Source organism: Oryctolagus cuniculus, chromosome 1 (assembly GCF_051225735.1).
Source record: "Oryctolagus cuniculus isolate XC-2025 breed Fujian yellow rabbit chromosome 1, ASM5122573v1, whole genome shotgun sequence".
Taxonomy (NCBI): Eukaryota; Metazoa; Chordata; class Mammalia; order Lagomorpha; family Leporidae; genus Oryctolagus; species Oryctolagus cuniculus.
Genome location: NC_142867.1, coordinates 159,651,544 through 159,668,816, shown reverse-complemented (window position 1 = coordinate 159,668,816; position 17,273 = coordinate 159,651,544). Strand labels below are relative to the sequence as shown.

General features: G+C 42.1%; 1 protein-coding gene, 1 long non-coding RNA gene and 1 pseudogene across 31 annotated transcripts in view; 1 reads left to right on the top strand and 2 right to left on the bottom strand.

The window, feature by feature from the left end:
* TRPM3 (transient receptor potential cation channel subfamily M member 3) overlaps positions 1-17,273 on the bottom strand; it is a 1,000,643-nt gene that overhangs the window by 197,762 nt on the left and 785,608 nt on the right. The window lies entirely within an intron of this gene.
* LOC149128715 (uncharacterized) overlaps positions 1-17,273 on the top strand; it is a 135,884-nt gene that overhangs the window by 89,331 nt on the left and 29,280 nt on the right. Inside the window, exon 3 of one of the 3 annotated variants that reach the window (XR_016236802.1) lies at positions 11,760-11,899. The exons of the other annotated variants lie outside the window; for them this stretch is intronic. This is a non-coding gene — a long non-coding RNA (uncharacterized LOC149128715). The remainder of the gene's footprint in view (positions 1-11,759; positions 11,900-17,273) is intronic. 3 annotated transcript variants of the gene reach the window in all.
* On the bottom strand, positions 157-5,284 carry LOC108178000 (chromobox protein homolog 1 pseudogene; annotated as a pseudogene).

The following is a 17,273-nucleotide window of genomic DNA, read 5'->3' as shown; positions in this document are numbered from 1 at the left end:
GCTTAAAGCACATGGGCTGCTTCTGGGCACAGAAACTGTATTGCTCTTCAAAGGACATCTTCCCAAGTTACCTCTGTGGTATCCAGACAAGTAGGACCTCTTCCCTCCACACTAGAAACCCACAGTCCATGTGACCGGGGCCGGTACTCAGGGGAGTTAATTCTTGTCTTTTTTGTCGTTGTCCTCCCAAGGGTAGGAGTGCCACGTCAGCCTTTCCTCATGGATGGAAATGACGGTGACAACCTGTGGGCACTTGCCCTTGGCTTCCTCGGCAGGGACCTGCTCAGCCTCCCCAGAGCTTCTCCATTTTATCAGGAATGTGAGTTCCCCACTCGAGTCTGTAGCTCCAATACTGTGTTCCGGGCAAAGCCTCCTGGCTTTTCTGACTCTCCCTTCTTCTTTGTTTTGCTCTCTTCTCCCTTATCTTCAGAATCAGAACCAGCTTGGTGCTGGCCTCCCTCTGACTTCTCTGTCTCGTGTGCTGTTTGCTTTGACTGCAGAAACTCAGCAATGAGGTCAGGGCCATCCAGATTCCTTTCTGGTTCCCACGTATTGTCTTCCTCCGAGAAACCTTTCCACTTAGGAGGTGCTCCATTCTGCCCTGTACAACTCGACAGTCAAAAACTTTTTCCACCACATATTCCTCTTCCTCCTCTTCTAGCACTTTCCTCTTGTTTTGTTTTTCCCCATAGTGCACACCAGCTTTCTGGTGTAAAGGGTGACGCTACTCAAAGCAGCACCCAAGAGCTCTAGAAGAATTAGGGTTGTGCTACTGGGGTCGTGTTGGGTTGACCAGGGGAGCGGCACCCAGAAAGCAACAAGCCAGGTAGCCACAGTCTGAAGTGGCAAATTGCAGGTTCTGGCCAATGGCCCTCCCCTTAGCGAAACAAAAAGAATTGAGGTATTAGAGATTTCCACAGGAGTTGTGTGCAAGGAGCTTGCAATTCAAAGTGACTTCTTTCTGACTTCATTATTTCCAGAAAGTGGCATCTCCAATAAGGTATTTTCCCTGTGTGTGTTGTGTGTGTGTGTGTTTGTTTGTTCGTTTTTTGCCAGTGAACGTGAATGTCTCTGGCAATGTGAAGGCATGCGGAGGAGAAATGAACAAATAAAAATATCACAAGAAAGATCAACAGGAAGCTTTGCTGTTCAGTTCTTTAGAAAGAAAATCTATCCCCCCCCCACTTAAAACTCTTTTTTTCCTTAGTGTCACAAAAAAGTGAAAACAAGTTTTGGAATTAGACACATCATGTTTTGAATTTTTGCTGTTTCAGTTATAGTGTTGATTTAGGCAAAAAATCTAGTTTCTCAAACTTCAGTTTCTTTTTTTAAAAAAGAACATTTATGAGAGGGATTGGTATTGTGGTGCAATGGATTAAGCCACCAATTGCAACATGGGCATCCTCTATTGGAGCACTGGTTACAGACAGAAAAAAATGCAAACAGAAGTAAGTACCATAGGAAAGGAATAGGGGAGTGAAAGAAGGGGGCTACTTTATACAACAGTGGCTACCTTCCTGGAGTGTGGGGAGCAACTGGGAGCAACTGAGACTAGACTGAGTTACTGGAATTAAGACTTATTCTATGCATCTGCTCTCCCACAATATGGCGCTGGGAGAGGAGGAAACAGCTTCTACACAGCTGCCTCCAGTTCAACCAATAAACTGCAGGACCTGCTCCTGATTGGAGGAGAGCAGCGTACTCGGCGTGTGGGTAGCAGAGTTGGGATTGGTGAAGAGGACTATAAAGGAGGAGAGAGACAACATGCACCAGGAACATCTATCTGAATAACACCTGTGCAGCCCCCCGAGAGAGCCGGCCGGCAGTGTGCCGCTCCCCCGCGGAAGTGGGGAATGTGGCAGGGGGAACCGCCCTTCCACGGAGGTGGAAGGGACAGTAGCCAACCCGGGAAGAACCAGCAGCAAACCCGGGGAGGGCCGAGCAGACAAAAGAACAGCGCAGGGTCCTGTGTCGTTCCTCCACGAAGACGGGGAGCGACACTGGAGGAGGTGGTTTTCAAGCTGAGAAGCAGAATGAGAAGGAGCCGACCACATATAGGGTGGATTGCAAGGGTTTTCAGCAAAAGGAAGGGGTTAGCAAATCTATGAGCTCAAACAAGACTCATATGAAGTTGAGTTACTACAAGAAGACCATGGTGGCTGAGATGAGAGACAAGAGCAAGGAGAGAGAAACAAGGTGAAAGTATTGAGTCTTTCCTGAGAGCCTGCTGCACAGAGATGCTGCCCTGTAAGAAGTTTCTTTCTCTGGTTATTCGCCTGACATCTAGTTTCGGGAACAAAATCATATCATTTTGTTATAGTGCAGTAGTTTTCTGTAAGGGGACTTCAAAATGTTTGTGGAAAACAGAATTAAAAGATAAGTGTATTTTGGTGCAGAAATCTTGAAATCCATGCATAGTTTTTTTTTTCATATACACATTTTCTATGATCTTTTTGAAGGCCCTCTCAGAATTCGATTGTTTCTAAGTTTGCTCTCTGATTGAATGGGTTATTATAAACATTTCTCTATTTTCTGTGAGAGTCAAGGCTATCCCCACCCTTAGCTCTAGCCCACAGCCTGGGGAAGCTTGATGAATGTACTCACACAGCAATCTTTGATTCATGCTGCATCTGCTGGTGGGATTTCTGTTTTGCTGTCCTTCCGATAAAACTGACCCAGGTGCTCTTGGAAGCTGGCATGTTGCCAGGATGACTCAAACCCCACTGCTTGGCTCAGGTCAAACTGCTCCTCCCTGGAGGGCTGAGAGCTGGAATCCCTACCCCACCTTGGGCAGGGACTCAACCTTCCTCCCAGCCGAAACCAGGTTGGTGGGAATCAGCAAAAGAGAAATTTATTCTGTTACCTAGAGAGTCTATGCCTTTGCTTCAAATTTCTCCTTCAAAACTAGGGCAGTGGGAGTAGACATTAGGCATGGCAGTTAAAATTCTGATTAAGGCAACCGTGTCCCTGTATGAGTACCTGGGTCTGAGTCCCAGTCTCTGACTCTTGCTTTCTGCCAATGCAGACCCTGGGAGGCAGTGGCAATGGTTCACGTGAGAAACCTAGAATGTGTTCTCAGCTCCTGGCTTTGGCGCAGTCCAACCCTGGCTGTTGGGGGTATTTGGGAAGTCAGCCAGCAGAAGGAAGCTTGCTCTATTCCTCTGCCTTCAAATTCAACAACAACAACAACCAAGAAAGCAACTAGAACTAGAAAGGCGATCTTTCAGTGGGCCATTAGCAGAAAGCCTGGCCTGCCAGATGCAGGCGGGACCATGCCACATGCAGACCTAGGAACCTTGAGTAAGTTACCATCTCCAAGCACTTCTTTTTGGTCTCTGAGAGTGGGAATGCCATCCATCTTGTGAAGAAGATAAAGTTACAAACGCTGCCAGCATTCTGGGTACTAGTGAACTCTTTCTTCCCTTCTCCTCTTCCTTTGCTCTCCCTCCTTTCTGTCGTTTATCACTGCGTGGCTCATCTTTGGTGTGTGTGGAGCTCACCGTGTGGTAGTTTGGCCCACACATTCTGCCCACCTGTCAGGTGTGTGGCCAAGTGCAGGGAGAAGGTATGGACATGTTGAACATCCATCAGTTGGGACCCACTGGGCTGAGTCTTCTCTGTGTTCTCCAGCCCTCACTAGCCCCGCCTGCTATGTGAAATAGTGCTTCCTTTGGTGGTATCCTTGGAAAATGAGGGGTTTCATATGTGAACTTGTAATCCATTTTCTAGAAAAATGAAGCCCATCACCACTTTCTCAGGTCCAAAGACACAGTGGGAAATACAGTGTGTAAGTGGGAACTGATGTAAGAATTTCCTTATGTCAGAAAGTCACACCTGGGGAACTTTTAACATCGTCCACACTAAGGCTGCACCTGAGGCCAATTTTATCCGCCTCTCCAGGGGTGGCACTCGTGTTTCAGCAGCTTGCAGGCTCTGCAGATGATTCTAATGTTCAGCCAAGGTTGAGAACTGCTACTTTGACTTTTTTTTAAACACGTGAGCCCTCTACATGTGCTTATGCTGCTATGAAATAAAGAAGATTGCAACCACATGGCTGCCATGAGCCAATGTCATGGCCCATAGGTATGTGGCAAGTACAGTTTAGTCCAAGGTGGGTCCATCCTTATAAAAATGATCTTGAAAGTCCAGCTCCAGAGCAATGTGTGTGCACAGCTGACAGCCGTGTGCCCATAACAAACAGTGCAATTAGGCAGAATTAAGAAAACATGAAGAGAAAAGGCAACCTAAGAAGAAGAAGGGAAACAGGAGGCTATTTCAAAAAGTTCATGGAAAATGGAATTAAAACATAATTTTGGTGCAAAAAAAGTTTGAAATCCATGCATAGGAGGAGTCTGTGGGAAGTCGATGGGTAATATGTTTTATGAAAAATTCGGCGTGGGCTTCAAAAATTTTGCACCAAATAACTGTATCTTTTAATTGTGTTACTCTTTAGACTTTTTCAAGTACCCTCCTACTGTTTAATATGAAGAAGATTAAGCAAGTAAAATATTTGAATTCTCTTCCAGGCAAATGATAGCTATGTAAAGAGGTAGGATCCAAAGTGAATGATACATAATATTGACAGCAATAATCTTCACACAATTTGTCTTTCTGCAATTAAGATAATTTTCTATGATTAAGATTTGGGCTTGGTTAAGGGATATAGTAAATCAAAAGGATGAGCTGTGGGGTGGCAGGTGCTCAACATTGGGCTAATGGGCCCAGCTGAAACCTTGGAATTTGATGAATATGTTCATTCACTAAATGTCACCTCTAACAACAAGAGGCATAAATACTAATATAGAAGGAAGAGTGACTGAATGGGTTCAAGTAATAGGGTATATTTTATACACCCTGCTTAGCAGAGAAGAGAAAGCAGACAGTGCCTAATTCTCAGACATGTGGATTACAAATACTCTAGATAAAAACATAGCCTCAGTCACTCCTCAACTCCCCACTCACTCAAAATTTTGTGGGTCAAAAATACAACAAAACTTTCATGTCTGAACACAATTTGTAGAACCAACTATTTTGGAGTAGTGATTTTCAAACTTTAGTTCTGTGACTGCCAGATTAGAAAACTAAAAGGAATTTCAACCAGAGGAAGGGTGGCCTTGGGTCTTACACATTCAGCATTCAGGTTTCTCCCTGCCATGAGTCGTGAAGATGCTGTAGGAAGCAGCTTCATGATTTGAATAGGAGAGATGGCATCAGGAGGCGATTGCAAAGAAGACTCCGTGGTCTGTATCACATCCCTACCACTTCCTGACATTCCCAGCTGCATTTTCCTCTTCACTTTGTCCTACAACCTTGAACCACAAGTGACAATTCCATGGGATACATATGTGCCCTGTGTTGAAAATTCACGGGTGTTTCAGACATCAATGACCTATCAGTCCATGCTCATGAATGTTAACTCAATAATATTGCTGGCACCCAGATTTCTGGCTGAGTTCTTTAGGAGTGAGGAAATGAAATTCTTGGAGGTGGGGGATGGCTAATACTGAAGAATGAAGGGGAAATTCTGTTGGGATATGCAAAGAGAATGTGTGTGTGTGTGGGTAGGGGGAAGCTCTGTGAACAGTGCCACAGAAGAGAGAGCAGATATTAAAAACAAGCTTTCCTATTAAGCCACTTTGTCCAGGGTCAATCCTGTGCCAAGGAAGGGGGTAGCCATTTCTTTTTTCTTTCCTACTGTATCTCTTGGTTTCTTGTTTGGAGACTCATCACAGAAGATGAGAATTTTACTAAATGATATTACTTTATGAGCAAATGGTTTCTGATTTGTAAATAGATCCTTGGATGATAGCCCATGTGTTAGCTGATGATTTCCTTAAATGCATGATTGACTATTTAGTATGAAAGAGATTACCACAACAAAAGCTGCTAATGAGGAATATGGAGATTCCCACACTTGAAAATTGCTCATAGAATGTTCAATATTTATCCAGATGTGGTATAATAGTATTCTGAGGGTTATGAGGAGGTTCAGGCAGCATTTATAGCGTCTATGATTCTTAGTTGCTGCCATGGAGAGTTGCCTCCTGCACTGGTACTTAACTCTTCAGAGTTATGGATACTGGGGCAGGGCAGGGTGGAAGGTGGATCTGAGGATTGTAGACATTCTTCTCTTAGCAAGCACGTACACTCAGAATCTTTCATATATCTGCAGAGGGTTCCCTGATCTCACTAAACGCTGTGGGTTGTTCATGGACTTTAAGCTAAGAACTGCTGATCTGTTGGAGAGAAAACAGTGGTCTTTGTGTAAGTGGAAAAGTCCTATTTGGAAGGAGGCTATGGGCTAGGGCTAGAGAATTCATCCTGGTGCTTGTAGGGCTTAGTCCTTCTACTATCTGAGAGAAGATTGATGGACTTGCTTATTTCTCACACAATGCAAATAAGACTATTGGAGAATCTGTGCTCTGTCTCTTCATATGTAGGAAACTAATCAAGGATTTATAGGGCTGTTGAGGCTAAAGATAGGACACCTACAAAATCCTTACCTAATGGAGGATTTAGAAAACACCCATTTGTTCTCATTGAATTGTACCACCTTTATTTATATAGAAAGATATTGAGTACATAAGGGGACACAAAGACATGTGAGACCTGCTCTTTTGTCTCACGTTGAGTGTTCTTTTGTAGGATAACATAGGCTTCAAAGAGGATGTTCTGAGACTCATTTTGCTTATGTCCAAATCCATGTTTGTCCCTCTTAGCTATGCAACCCTGGGAAATTACTCTACCTTGGTTCTGCCATCTGTAAAATGCTAGTAACTCATGGGTGACTATATAACTGTTAGTCCCTGTTGGGATACTGTTGAAAGTGGAGGAGTGCTACTGACAGTCGTGCTGGGCCCCAAGCACCTTCTGGTCTGTCTCAGGCAAACGAGACACAGGCTCACTCCAGTATGGAGGCAGTCTCCTATGGATTCAATGAGGCAATGTGTAGGACATTGCATTTTGTCTGGGACTGAGTAAATGTTATTTGATGTGATTAGTGTTATGGATACTTACAGGGGAAAAATGGTTTTTGGATCCAGAGGAGGGAAAGGTAATTACTTATTAAAATCCAACATTTATTTATTCTTGAAAGGCTTTTGGTTCCAACTAGAAAAAGAAGCAAGATTGAAACTCCTGCAAACCAATGCTTTTGTGACACTGTTTCTCCCAGTGCCATGAACCTGTTCTGGTCCTGGCTTCCTGTGAATCTTAGTGCCCTATCTTTAATTCCCTTACAAAATTTTCTTGAGTTCCTTATAGTGGTCTCTAACCTGGCATATTTAACTCCAGCTTGTATCATTTTCCTCTTATTCTTTCAAGTTTTTATGTTTTTTGGATTTTTAAAAATAAATAAATTTCTAAAATATTTCAACCTGTTAGTCATTAAAACCACATTTTTAGTAACATCAAAAAAATCACTGAATTATTAAGTGAAAATATCCAGAACATAAAAATATATGTAAACAATTTCTTCAACTATGTAGAAATGCATAGAAACATTAAAAATATGCAAATATATAATCATAGTTATTTAACTTTCTTACCTGTTTTCTAGATTTCCATATTTAAAATGTTTATAATTTAAAAAACAAGGCAAATTATTATTATTGTTTGCAGAAGCTCTGGGCTCATCCCAGCTCTGCTGCTTGTGTACATTTAGGCAACTCTCTCAATATCTTTGAGTCTGGGATCACCAGGAATAATACTCACAGAGTAACAGCTGCCCTATCTACCACAGGAAGTTGCTTGGATGAGCAAACCTTTGGGCTAATTGTCATTGCATACATATATTACAGTATCCCTAAGTCAATTGTCATTTCTGGGTTTCTGTATTGCTCAGTGGAACCATGATCCTGGTTCAACATCTTTCCTCAGCCACCCCACCAATCAACTCCCAATTCCTTTACAGGGAAGTTATTCTTTGCTGTGGATTTATGAGATGAGGCCAGGAAGGAGGCAGTCTTTACATTCAGTGTGCAGAGCGGATACAGGTGGAGGGTTCTAGATTGAGGACATTCTAACACACAAAATATTGTGAGCAAAGTTGTAAAGGTAGGACATTTTAATTTGTTTAGAAAATTCAACTAGAGGACAGAGATTACTCCTCATAGTGGCTGGAAGGGTGGACGAGGTCCATGTCATGGAGGGCCTTGAATGTCAGGTTACAGAACTGAAACTTAACTCCAAAATTGAGTTCTTTGCAGCCTACAGCCACTCTTTTACAGGCTGACAGTCCCTTATCTGAAATGCTTGAGTTCTGAAGTGTTTCAGAACTGCAATTTCTTCCAGATTTTGGAAAATTTGCGTATACTCATCTATCATAAATATCTTGAGGATGAAATATCTAAAGATGAAATTTATAGTTTATGCACACCCTACACATATGACCTGAATATAATGACATGGTATTTTCAGTATGCCTGCCTTTTAGCTGCAACTGATAACAGGAAGTCAAATATGAAATTTTCCACTTGTGACATCATGTCAGTGCTCAAAACTTCAGAATTTGGAGCATTTTAGATTTTTGATTTTTAGGTGATAGAGGCTCAACCTGAACAATGTTCACTTTTTGGCTGTATCTATAGACCAACAGTATGGTGAAATCCATTTCTTTATGTTGAGTCTTTTTAAAACTTCTATTTATTTAGGCTTAAGAGCCCTGGTGTGTGTTTTATTATAATTATTTCCTATGTACATGCAAATGGAAACACAAGTCTGAAAATAGGAATTTACACCCCCCCTAAAATTATCTCCTAAATATCTGTGGTGCCATCTGTGAGTTTGCTGTTTAAAAGGAGCCCTTCAGCAGTCACATGAGAGCTGTGGTGGCCAGACTGATGGGGGCGAGGCCAGGTGGAGGGGAACAGCTGAGGTAGGCATGGGGAGCTCCTGCCCTAGGGAGGAGGAGTGGGAATGCAGAGTGGAGGCAGGATGGCCAGGAATCCCTCCTGTCTCTAGGAATATCTCTGTAGCACTGGAACTCAAACCACCAGTGGTCTTGTCATTTAGTAGGTCAGCTCTTAATAGGAGTAAAGTCACACAGTTCTATGTTTTCAAGGGTACCACTTATATGTATTGAATTATTTTCCTCAGTAAAAGAGAGTGCTTTCCATGTTTTATCATTTCCTCTACTGACCGATATTTTTGATGACTATGACTAAAAAAGAGGCACTAAAATTCTGCTCATTTGCGTTGCTGATGAGAAAAACTTGGAGGCCTGCATAGTGGGCATTTGCTTTCCACTTTTGTCATCTTCTCCAATCTGTGTCACTGCTCGGCTTAGGTGGAAAAAAGACATATTCTTGCTCCATCTTGTGCAGTTTGAATGTCACAAGGAATGAGACAAAACTTTGTATATTTTAAGGCCTTATTATACATTGTATATCGTAAAATGAAAGGTGTCATTACTACTGGTTGTCAAGGCAAGAAATTGTGTAAACGACATTTCCTTCAAATTTGTTTTTTAAAAAAGATTTATACTTTTTAAAAGAGAGAAAGAGAGAGGGAAATAGAGAGAGAGAAAGAGAGGGAGGGAGGGAGGGGGAGAGAGAGAGAGAGAGAGAAAAGAATCTTCCAACAGCTGGCCCTGCCTAAATGGCCACAACAGCCTGGGCTGGGCCAAGCTGAAGCCAGGAGCCTGGAACTCCATCCAGGTCTCCCACCTGGGCAGCAGGGGCCCAAGCACTTGAGCCATCTTCTGTCAGCTTCCCAGGTACATTAGTAGGGAGCTAGAATAGAGGTGGACCAAACTGGTACTCCAATAGGGGGTGACAGCATTGCAGGTGCCCCCTTAACCTGTTGTGCCACAATGCTGCCCCAAAATTTCTTTTTATTACAATGAATATTTTGGGAGAAGACCATGGGGTTATCTGGACACTGTGCTTGCATTTTATTTATAGGAACATAATTCCTGGTGCCCACTGACAGAAGGCATTCCAGGAGTGGCAAGTGACAAGGTCTTTTCCTTCTAGGAATTTCAAAGTCTAATGCATACTCATACAGATTATTACAGGCATGAATCCTAATGTGAAATGACTTTTAACCTGGTGATGCCTGGCCTTCAGGATATGGAATTAGCTGACATATGGTAGAAAGAGCCTAGAACTTGCTCAAAGATGTTCTTGGTTTCTTTCTAGGGCTGCCACTAAGTAAGTGACCCTGGGCCCATTTCACTCAGTATCTTTGAGTCTTGGTTTCCCTGTGAAAACATATTGACATCAGCAAGGCTGATCTTACTTTTGACATTATTTTAAAAGGTATATTTATTTGAAAGTCAGAGTTACAGAGAACGATGGAGGGAGAGAGAGACTGTCCATCTACTAGCTCACTCACCAGATGGCCTCAACAGTTAGTGTTGAGCCAAGCTCCAGCTAGGAGCCAGGAGCTTCATTAGGGTCTCCCACACAGGTACAGAGGTCCAAACACTTGAGCCTTCTTCTACTGCTTTTCCCAGGCCATTAGCAGGAAGCTGGATTGGAAGTGGGGCAGCCCAGACATGAACCTGCACCCATATGGGATGCTGACACTGCAGGCAGCAGCCTCACCCACTATGCCACAGTGCTGGCCCGAGCAAGGTTGATTTTAATATCAGCATCATGTGAAATCTATTCTGTTAAACATAAATATTATATAGACATCATCAATTATAATAAAAATATTTATTGACTGCTTATGATGTTCTCTGCATATATTAACTCATTTCATGCTTATAATTAATCTCATAATGTAAATACTATCTCAATTTTTGGGGGGATAAGATTAAAGCATCTGGAGATTAAATAACTTGCCAGTGTTTTACTAAGTCAATTTGAAAGGTTTTACAAAAAATGGAATTTAAAAATAAGCTACTTTTGGTGTAAAAATTTGAAATCCTCATGTGTTTTTTTTATGTTTATTTTTCATGAAGTGTTTGAAGACTTCTCATGTTTACTGGCAGATCTGGATTTGAAGCAGGAAGCTGCTATGGCTTGCATCATCCCTATCCTCAGAACAGTGATAGTCTAATCATCTAGAAGAGTTTTCAAAGAGACCCCAAATTGAGCAGCTGGGAAACATTATTAAGGGAGCAATGCTGCTTTGCCCCCCTCCATAGTAAACACTTATAATTTTATGTTGTTTTGGCATCCATTTTTTTAAGGTTTACTTATTTATTTGAAAGGCAGAGTTACAAAGGGAAAGGCAGAGAGAAAGGTCTTCCATCTGCTGGTTCACTCCCCAAATGACCACAACAGCCAGAGCTGGGCTGATCTGAAGCCAGGACCCAGGAGTTTCTCCCGGGTTTCCCACGTGGGTGCTAGGGGCCCAATCACTTGGGCCATTCTCTACTGCTTTCCTAGGCCATAGCAGAGAGCTGGATCGGAAGTGGAACTTGTGCCCATATAGGATGCTAGCACTGCAGGTGGCGGCTTTACCAAGCCACAGCGCCGACTCCTTGGAACCCATTTTGATTCAAGGTCAGCTTTCTTATGCTGGAAGCAGGGCTCAGTCACTCTTGACACAGTTTCTGTACTCCACCAGTCCCAAACGGATCACACGGCATTCTGGCCCCACTGCTCTCTTGCTGCTTCCTGAATGGAACATCCGGGCATTGACCCAAGAAATTAAAGAGACGCACATCCTATTCCCTATGAAAGGCTGTGCTGCCTTGCCTGTGTGTGGCTTCCTGTGCCTGACCTGGGTTGGAGGGCAGCTCCCAGGACTTCTTCCAGTGCCTAGTCCATACGGAATGTGAATAAAGTCTTTGAATTTGTTTCCAGCTCTTGTTGGGTACTGGGTTTGAACTACGCCTTGCATTGGAAGAACCAGAGGCTTTCGGGACACCATGGAGAACACAAGCTCAGGCTCCTAGCCCTGGCCAGAGGACATGGGCCAACAGGAGCCCAGAGAACATTTGCAGGTATAAACAAGTCTTCCGGGTTGTGGGCTGGACATCTAGGCATTAGGTCATCTTCCAGGTGAAGGGGTCCTGTGAACCCACACTCAACACTCATGCTAGTCTCCCTTCACTTCCCCATAGGGCAGGGATGCTAGGTGCTCAGAACTAGAACCCCAGCTGAACTGAGGGTTCTCGAAACACTCTCTTTCCACCATTTCATTTAAAAGGTTCCAATTTGAAGCATGTTAAGATGATTTTGGGCTCTTTGCTGTGCACCTGGTTTCTTGTGTGTGCACTCATCTTCTCAGGGCTAGTTACTACTTTTTTTTTTTTTTCTTGCGGCTGGGGAAGGGAAAGTCTTCACTTTCCCTGTTTTCCGTTCTTGGACAGACCTTTTGTAGAGCAGGTAGATGAATTCCTGCCATCTTTCTGTCACCATGATTACCTCAATCCTCATCAAAATTCTCTGAGGGGCCAGATATCATACATCAACTACCCTCAATTCCACTCAGCTGTGTGGAATTACTTCCCAACTGAGTCAGAAAAAAGAGAGAGCAAGCAAGCGAGAGAACAATCTGGGTGAGTTACCTTTGGCACACCCTTAACCCTGAAGAACCAAACAGAGCTCTCTGGCCACACCCATCACAGCCTCTAAGGATTCATCAAAAGCAGACAGTCCACTTAACCTAGAGTCACAGTATAACGAGAAGAAACTAAAGAATATCTCCAATATGCCACACAACAAGCACAGAAACTGAGGTAACAAGAACAAGGAAGACACTATGACGCCCCCAAATGAAATAGACACCCCAATTCAAGATTATGAAGATGATGAGATAGAATAAATGCAAGAAGCAGATCTCAAAAAATTCATAAGAACATTAAGAAGTTCTCAGAAACACATTCTTGAACTACAGAAATCCTTAATGTACAAGATAGAACATCTCTCTCATGAAAATGAAATATTAAGGAGGAATCAAAATGAAATGAAACAACTAGTAGAACATGAAACTGTGATAGTGACAAGAAATCATAATGAAATGAAGAACTCAATTGATCAAATGACAAACACATTAGAGAGCCTAAAAACAGAATGAGTGAAGCAGAAGAGAGAATATCAGACTTAGAAGACAGAGAACAGGAAAATATGCAGTCAAACCAAAGAAAAGAAGAGGGAATTAGAAATCTAAAAAATATTGTTGGGAATCTTCAGGATACTATTAAAAAATCCAACATTCAGGTTCTAGGAGTTCCTGAAGGCATGGAGAGGGAGAAAGGATTAGAAGGCCTTTTTAGTGAGATACTAGCAGAAAATTTCTCAGGTGTGGAGAAGGACAGAGACATCCTAGTATAGGAAGCTCATAAAACCCCTAATAAACATGACCAAAAGATTCTCACCACATCACGTTGTAATTAAACTCACCGAAGTGAAACATAAAGAAAAGATCCTAAAATGTGCAAGAGAGAAACGTCAGATTACTCTCAGAGGATCTCCAATTAGACTCACAGCAGACTTCTCATCAGAAACCCTACAAGCTAGGAGGGAATGGCGAGATATAGCCCAGGTACTAAGAGAGAAAAACTGCCAGCCCAGAATATTATATCCTGCAAAGCTCTCATTTGTGAATGAAGGTGAAATAAAGAACTTTTATAACAAACAGAAATCGAAAGAATGTGTCACCACTTGTCCAGCCCTGCAAAACACGCAGAAACACAGAAACACGGTCATCAATACGAAAGAAGGTAAAGGAAGGAAACCTCACAGAAAAAGATCACAGGAAGTTCAAAACATATATTAGAAAATATCTTTGGCAAATGGCAGGGCAAAGTTACTACTTATCATTAGTCACATTGCGTGTTAATGGCTTGAACTGTCCAGTTAAAAGACACCGATTGGCTGACTGGCTTAAGGAACAAAACCCATCTATTTGCTGCTTACAAGAAACACATCTTTCCAACAAAGATCCATACAGACTGAAAGTGAAAGGCTGGAAAAAGATATACCATGCCAACAGAAATGAAAAAAGAACGGGCGTAGCCATCTTAATATCGGACAACATAAACTTTACCACAAAAACTGTTAGGAGAGACAAAGAGGGGCACTATATAATGATCAAGGGATCAAATCAACAGGAAGATATAACGATTATCAATGTATATGTACCTAATTACAGGGCACCGGTTTATTTAAAACGTATGTTAAGGGACATAAAGGGAGACTTAGACCCCAATACAATAGTACTGGGGCACTTCAATACTCCACTCTCAGAAATAGACCGATCAACAGGACAGAAGATCAACAAGGAGACAGTAGATTTAAATGACACTATAGCCCAAATGGATCTAACAGATATCTACAGAACTTTTCATCCTACACAGAAAGCATTTACATTCTTCTCAGCAGTACATGGAACCTTCTCTAGGACTGACCACATACTAGGCCATAAAGCAAGTCTCAGCAAATTCAAAAGAATTAGAATCATACCATGCAGCTTCTCAGACTATAAAGGAATGAAGTTGGAAATTAGCAACTCAGGAATCCCTAGAGCATATGCAAACACATGGAGATTGAACAACATGCTCCTGAATGAACAATGGGTCATAGAAGAAATTAAGAGAAATCAAAAATTTTCTGGAAGTAAATGAGGATAACAGTACAACATACCAAAAAAAATGGGATACAGCAAAAGCAGTGTTAAGAGGAAAGTTTATATCAATAGGTGCCTACAACAAGAAATTGGAAAGGCACCAAATAGATGAGCTTTCAATGCATCTCATGGATCTAGAAAAACTGCAGCAAACCAGACCCAAATCTAGTAGGAGAAGAGAAATAACTAAAATCTGTCGCTCCCCCTCTTTGCAGAGGAACAACACTAGACCCTGCGCTGTTCTTTCGTCTGCTCGGCACTTCCCGGGTTTGCTGCTGGTTCTTCCCGGGTTGGCTGCCGTCCTTCCACCTCCGTGGAAGGGCGGTGCCCACTGCCACTTTCCCCACTTCCGCGGGGGAGCGGCACACCGCCGGGCGGGCTCTCTCGGGGGCTGCTCAGGTGTTATTCAGATAGATGTTCCTGGTGCATGTTGTCTCTCTCCTCCTTTATAGTCCTCTTCACCAATCCCAACTCTGCTACCCACACGTCGAGTATGCTGCTCTCCTCCAATCAGGAGCAGGTCCTGCAGTTTATTGGTTGAACTGGAGGCAGCTGTGTAGAAGCTGTTTCCTCCTCTCCCAGCGCCATATTGTGGGAGAGCAGATGCATAGAATAAGTCTTAATTCCAGTAACTTAGTCTAGTCCGAGTTGCTCCCCACAAAAATCATAGAAGAAATCAACAGGATTGAATCCAAAAAAAATTACAAAAAAATCAGCCAAACGAGGAGCTGGTTTTTTGAAAAAATAAACAAAATTGACACTCCACTGGCCCAACTAACTAAAAAAAGAAGAGAAAAGACCCAAATCAGTAAAATCAGAGAAGAAAAAGGAAACATAACAACAGACACCACAGAAATAAAAAGAATCATCAGAAATTACTATAAGGACCTGTATGCCAGCAAACAGGGAAACCTATCAGAAATGGATAGATTCCTGGACACATGCAACCTACCTAAATTGAACCAGGAAGACATCGAAAACCTAAACAGACCCATAACTGAGACAGAAATTGAAACAGTAATAAAAGCCCTCCCAACAAAGAAAAACCCAGGTCCAGATGCATTCACTGCTGAATTCTACCAGACATTTAAAGAAGAACTAACTCCAATTCTTCTCAAACTATTCAGAACAATCGAAGAAGAGGGAATCCTCCCAAATTCTTTCTATGAAGCCAGCATCACCTTAATTCCTAAGCCGGAAAAAGATGCAGCACTGAAAGAGAATTACAGACCAATATCCCTGATGAACATAGATGCAAAAGTCCTCAATAAAATACTGGCCAATAGAATGCAACAACACATCAGAAAGATCATCCACCCAGACCAAGTGGGATTTATCCCTGGTATGCAGGGATGGTTTAATGTACACAAAACAATCAATGTGATATACCACATTAACACACTGCAGAAGAAAAACCATATGATTATCTCAATAGACGCCGAGAAGGCATTTGATAAAATACAACACCCTTTCATGATGAAAACTCTAAGCAAACTGGGTATGGGAGGAACATTCCTCAATACAGTCAAAGCAATTTATGAAAAACCTTTGGCCAGCATCTTATTGAATGGGGAAAAGTTGGAAGCATTTCCACTGAGATCCGGTACCAGACAGGGATGCCCACTCTCACCACTGCTATTCAATATAGTTCTGGAAGCTCTAGCCAGAGCTATTAGGTAAGAAAAAGAAATTAAAGGGATACAAATTGGGAAGGAAGAACTCAAACTATCCCTCTTTGCAGATGATATGATTCTTTATTTAGGGGACCCAAAGAACTCTACTAAGAGACTATTGGAACTCATAGACGAGTTTGGCAAAGTAGCAGGATATAAAATCAATGCACAAAAATCAACAGCCTTTGTATATACAGGCAATGCCATGGCTGAGGAAGAACTGCTAAGATCAATCCCATTCACAATAGCCACAAAAACAATCAAATACCTTGGAATAAACTTAACCAAGGACATTAAAGATCTCTACAATGAAAATTACAAAACCTTAAAGAAAGAAATAGAAGAGGATACCAAAAAATGGAAAAATCTTCCATGCTCATGGATTGGAAGAATCAATATCATCAAAATGTCCATTCTCCCAAAAGCAATTTATAGATTCAATGCAATACCAATCAAGATACCGAAGACCTTCTTCTCAGATCTGGAAAAAAATGATGCTGAAATTCATAAGGAGACACAGGAGAACTCGAATAGCTAAAGCAATCTTGTACAACAAAAACAAAGCCGGAGGCATCACAATACCAGATTTCAGGACATACTACAGGGCAGTTGTAATCAAAACAGCATGGTACTGGTACAGAAACAGATGGATAGACCAATGGAACAGAATTGAAACACCAGAAATCAACCCAAACATCTACAGCCAACTCATATTTGATCAAGGATCCAAAACCAATCCCTGGAGTAAGGACAGTCTATTCAATAAATGGTGCTGGGAAAATTGGATTTCCACGTGCAGAATCATGAAGCAAGACCCCTGCCTTACACCTTACACACAAATCCACTCAACATGGATTGAAGACCTAAATCTACAAACCGACACCATCAAATTATTAGAGAGCATTGGAGAAACCCTGCAAGATATTGGCACCAGCAAAGACTTCCTGGAAAATACCCCAGAAGCACAGGCAGTCAAAGCCAAAATTAACATTTGGGATTGCATCAAATTGAGAAGTTTCTGTACTTCAAAAGAAACAGTCAGGAAAGTGAAGAGGCAACCGACAGAATGGGAAA